Below are 6000 nucleotides of genomic sequence, written 5' to 3'. Positions count from 1 at the left end.
GCCTGGCAAGCGCAAGGTCGTGAGTTCGGTTCCCGGTACCGGAGAAAAACCAAAAACCAAAAAAAAAAAAAAAAAAAAAAAAAAAAACTTTTAAAAAATTAAAGAAACACCAAGAACATAGAAATGAGACTCTACAAGTTATATATTTGATGAATGTATGTTATCTAAAAAGTATGCACTTTACCTTCAGAGATAGAAATACAACGAAATTTGAAATATTATCCAAGAAAGAAATATCATACAAATAGTAACAAAAATAAATAGTAACCAAAAGATGGATGGAATTGTTGTAATAAAATCTTGGGAAATTGATATTAATATAAGGGTTATAAATATATCACCAGATAGCAGACTCAAAATACATGACTCAAGAAATGATAAAACTGAAGAGAAAAGTAAAATATGGAGCAATAGTTCAAAAGATTAACAGACTTTTAATAATGGATAGAGTAACTCTATTGACAGAATGTTGACAAGAAAATTTTAAAAATTGAACACTAGAAGCCAAACAGGTGCAACAGACATATAAAACACTCCATCCAGAAACAATCAATTACAGGTCAGGCATGGTGATGCATGCCTGTACTCCCGACACTTGGGAGGATGAGGCAGGAGGATTACCATGAGTTCAAGCCACCCTGGGCAGCAAAATGAGTTCAAGCCAGCCTGAACTGCATAATGAGACCCTATCTCAAAAAGAAAAAAACAAAATGAAATGAAGTAATGGAGTACAAATTCACTCCAAATGCACATGAAACATTTTCCTATATAGGGGACATATCAAGCTATAAAACAAACCTAAATACAAATAGAAGCACTGAAAACATGCCAAATACTTTCTGACCAGAGTAGAGATAGCTAGAACCAGAAGAAACTTAAATTAGCAAAAGCCATTCTGCATAACAAAGGAAGACTGAGGGCATCACAATCCCAACTTGAAATTATACTACAAAGCTACTGTGATAAAAAGAGCATGGTAATAGCAAAAAATAGACCCAAGGCTCAATGGATCAGAATAGCAGATGCAGAAATAGCTTCAAATGCACTCAAGCACTTTATCTTTGACAAAGGCGTCAAAAGCCTTCACTGGAAGAAAGACAGCCTCTTTAATAAATTGTTTCAGGGAAAACAGGCTTTCCACATGCCAAAGATTAAAGCTATACCCAGGGGCTGGGGATTTAGCTCAGCGGCAAAAGCGCCTGCCTGGCAAGCACAAGGTCGTGAGTTCGGTTCCCGGTACCAGAGAAAAACCAAAACAAAAAAAACAAAACAAACAAAGCTATACCCATATCCCCATCATACACTAAACTAAAATTGAAATGGATCAGAGATCTAAATATTAGTAAAGAAGCACAATCTGCTGGAAGATAAAATAAGTAAAACTCTTGAAGACATAGGTGTAGGCAAAAACTTCACGAAAAATAAACCTGATTGCACAGAAAATGTGACCAAGAATCAACAACAGGGATTTCATAATATTAAGAAGCTTTTGCACAGCAAAAGAAACCACCAACAGAATGAAAAGAAAACACACAGGATGACAAATTTTTACCAGATATTCTTCAGAGAAAGAACTAACATCTAGAATATATAAAGAATTAAAAAAAAAAACTGCCCCAAATTTAGAGACCCAACCCAAAAATGGGCACTGAAATGAACAGACACATCCCAGATGAAAATGTCCAAACAGAAAATAATATATATGAAAAAATGCTCAACACCACTAGTCATTCGAGAAATACATATTAAAGCAACACTAGGATGCCATTTCTTTAATGCACAGTAAAACAACCCTGAGATTCCATCTCTTTCCAAAAATAATGGCTATTGTCAAGAAACCAACCGATAACAAATGCTGGTGGGGCTATGGTGAAAAGGGAACTGTTTTCTCCACTGTTGCTGGCAGTGTAATTAGTACAGCCATTATGGAAATCAGTGTTGACATTTCTCAAAGACTAAAGCTAGAGGTTCCATTCAAACCAGATCTTCCCTTTCAAAAGAGTTAAAAGCATCATATTGTAGTGACCTACGCACACCTATGTTTATAATGGCACAATTTGTAGTAGCTAATTCTTAAAACAGTACAGTTATTCATCAATGGAAGAATAGATAAAGAAAAGTATTTTTATATACAACAGAGTAGTACTGTGTCATAAAGAAGGACGAATCGGAGACAATTTTAGGGAAATGGATGCACCTTGAGACTGTATTTTTAAGTGAAGTAAATTGAACACATGTTTAAATATTATATTGCTTCGTTTGTGTAGAAACCAAAAGCATAAATAAGGACCAAAATGGATAATAGATATTAGGAAGTAGGAAGAAAGTGTTCACATGGGAAGGGAGGAAAGGAAGGAGGGGGAAAGGAAGGAAGGGAAAAGAAAGAATAAAGAGAGTAGGAGAAAATTAAAGCTTTTGTAAGTAATGAGGAAAAGGACTGAAGGGAGGGGAAAGGTAATGGGAAAAAAGGAATCTATGTTTATGTGGGTTCAAGTTCCCTGTGATGAATGTAATCATGATGTACATCAAAAAAGTACTAATAAAATTAATTTTAAAATAAATAAAATTATTTTAATGGAGTTAAATGACATATCAAGAACTGAAAAAAGTTTGAAAATTAAACTATACTTAAATAAACAAAGAATCAGAGAAGAAATCACATGGAAATTTTCAAACCAGGAGTATTAATAAAAAAAAGTGTACATGTGTATACAGGTTTACTCCTTCATATCTAAAATACCTGTAACCAGAAGTGTTTCATATCTAGGAGGGTTTTTTTAATTTTGGAAAATTTAGCTAAACTTTACCAATTGAGTATCCCTAACCTGAAAAATTCATTATCTGAAATGCTTTGGGGGCTGGGGATTTAGCTCAGCGGCAAAAAGCGCCTGCCTGGAAAGCGCAAGGTCGTGAGTTCGGTTCCTAGTACCGGAGAAAAACAAAACAAAACAAAACAAAAAAAAAAAAAAAAATGCTTTGGAAATCTGAAACTTTGCGAAAACCAATGTACTTGGATTTATGAAACATTTCTAAATTGGAATTTCTGGATCAGGGATGCTTGACCTGCAATACACAGTCAAAGTAGTACTTAAAGGATATTTTCTCAATTAAAAAAAAAGATTGTAAATATTAACCGATCCTTTACTTAGGAAACTTTTGAAAAGAATAGAACAGTAAAATTAAAGCAAGCAAAAGAAAGGAATGATAAAGGTTTACAAATTAATGAAAGAGGGCATAGAACAGAGAAAATCAGAGATGTTAAAGATGATTCATTTGGGAAGATCAATAAAACTGACAATCCCTTAGCTTCAATGAGTAAAAAAAATGAAGATGAATTCAGTTACTGAAGTCATGAACAAAAAAGTGAACAACTTCACTGACTTCATAGATAAAAAAGATCACAAATTAACTCTATGAGCAGTGGTATGCCAACTTATTAAATAATATAGTGAATTAACAACTCAATAAAAAAAACAGAAAATCTCTGTAAACCTGAAACAGGTAATAACTTCAAATTAATATCTAAAATCTTCACAAAAAGAAAAACATAGGGATACATTGTATTACTGGTCAACTCTACTAAGTTTGTAGAAAAGAGTTAGACTCAATTCTTCACAGACGTTTCTAAGACATAAAAAGTAACAATTATTTCCCAAATCATCACATGAACAGATGTCGGGTAACAACCCAATGCATCACAAGAAAAGAAAGTGAAATAGATTAGCAACATATAAAAATGAAAATGTACAATGACCAAGGAGAATATACCCTAAAAATGCAAGGTAGATTTAACATTTGAAAATCAATGTAAATTGGTATATTTATAAAGATAAGAGCTACTGCTGGTGGGAATGCAGACTGGTGAAACTACTGTGGAAATCAGTGTTGGAAATTCCTCAGCAAATTAGGTCTAGAGGTTCCATTCAACCTGGTTATTCCCCTTCTGGGTATTTTCCCAGAAGAACAGAAAACATCATATTACAGTGATATATGTGCATCCATATTTATAGCAGCACAATTGGTAATAGCCAAATCATGTAAGCAACACAAATGTCCATCCATTGAGGAATGAATAGAAAAGGTGTGGTATTTTTATATAGTGGAATATTACTCAGCTATAAAGAAAGATAAACTTGAGTCTTTTATAAATGGTCACAACTAGAGAGCATACTCATAAGTGAAATAAATCAGACCCACATGTATAAACAAACTATTGTCTCACTAGTGTAAGAACCTGAAAGTTTCGATAAAATTAGAAGGTATGATAGATGTGAAATGAAAGGAACCTGCTCAAAAGTAAAGAGCAACTGGGATGAGGGAAAAGAGAAAAGAAAGAAGGGGAAAATTATGTATATATTGATACACAGGATAGCTAACATAGTTGTACTACTGACTTCTATAGCTTTTTGAAAGGAACAGTTAATGATTAATTCTTTCATCAATTTAATGTGTGTATATTTGTTTTCCTGAGTAATCACTTTTGGAGGAATCAATATATAATGCAAACACCATTGTTATTTTCCTATCAGCTTGTCTGAATTTCAGTATTGCTTGTATTGTTCTTGTGTTATTTTGTAAATGTATGTGTGTTTGTTAATATGTTTTTGTTCTTTTATTTTCTAAAATAAAAAAGAGCTACATAATAATTGAAAATGTAGAGAAGGCATACAGCATACTTCCTGCTGTCTCACATTGAAGACAACCTAACTTTTGAACTAGACAAAATATCTTAACAATTTCACCAAAAAAATACATTAAGTATGAGAAAGATGTTTACATTATAAGCTACTAGGGAAATGAAAATTTAAAAAAAGTAGATACTACTTTGTTTTCCTTGTGTGGCTAAACCATAAAACAAAACAAAACTAAACAACCACAAATCAGATATAACAAGTGTGATAAGGACTGGAAGAGAAAGAAACTCTCTTACTCTGCTAATAGAAATATAAAAAGAAACCACAACTTGGAAAACAATCTGGTACTTTCACAATGTATTGAAAACTAGAGGTACTCTAAGACTCAATATTACCATTTTGTGGCATATGATTAGGATAAATGAAAATATATACCCCCACAAAAAATGAACAAAAATGTCTCTGTATTTTTAATAGCTAAAAGTATGAAGAAACCCAACATCTACCAACTGATGGATGGGTGAAGAATAGCTAGCATAATTATATAGTGGGCTAATATTTTGTAAAAGAAAATGAGATGAAAGTACACTGTTAAAGAACCTTGAAAATATTAAGCTAAGGGATACACATAAACCACAAAGGGCCGCATACTATTAAATCCATACATAAGAAATATCCAGAAAAATGATACAATAGAAACAGAAACTAAATGGATGATTACCTGCAGGGAGGGTGGAGTACAGGAGTGGGAGTGAGTGTTTGTAGGTACAGAGTTCTTTTAGGGAGTAATTAAAATATTCCAATTTTAAATAATGGTTATGATGCAAATCTATGAATAAACTAGCACATATTAGAGAGTAATAAAATTTAGAATATGTGAATTATATCCTAATAAAGCTGTTAGTTAGAAGGCCCTGAACTTTAAAACATTGTTATTTATCATAAAAATAGTGTAAATAATTTGAGTCAAGCAATGGATAAGTGCTTAATGTTAGTACATCTAAATGACATGGCTTCTCAAAACTGGGCGTGCAAGAATGACCTTGTATATTGTGAAAAGACACATTGAGGGCCCTACTCCCTACTTGAAGTACTCCAAAAGATCCTGTAGGAGTTTATTTATAGACAACACTTTAAAAAACATTTTATCTGATAGATGATTAAGTAACCATTAAATTGGGAGATAGCTCAGTGGTATAAGCACCTGCTTGGCAAGTACAAGGTCCTGAGTTTGATTCCCGGTACCAGAAAAAAAAAAAAAACTTCTTTCTTTGTTCAGCTATTGATGGGTATATGCAGTGTATGCAAGATTTAGCTATTGCAAACTGTGCTGCTGTAAACATGGGTGTGCATATATTACTGTGGT

The sequence above is a fragment of the Chinchilla lanigera genome, unplaced genomic scaffold (assembly GCF_000276665.1).
Source record: "Chinchilla lanigera isolate Chin_1 unplaced genomic scaffold, ChiLan1.0 scaffold00018, whole genome shotgun sequence".
NCBI lineage: Eukaryota > Metazoa > Chordata > Mammalia > Rodentia > Chinchillidae > Chinchilla > Chinchilla lanigera.
The sequence above is the reverse complement of the archived record's forward strand: the minus strand, read 5'-3'. Positions refer to the sequence as shown.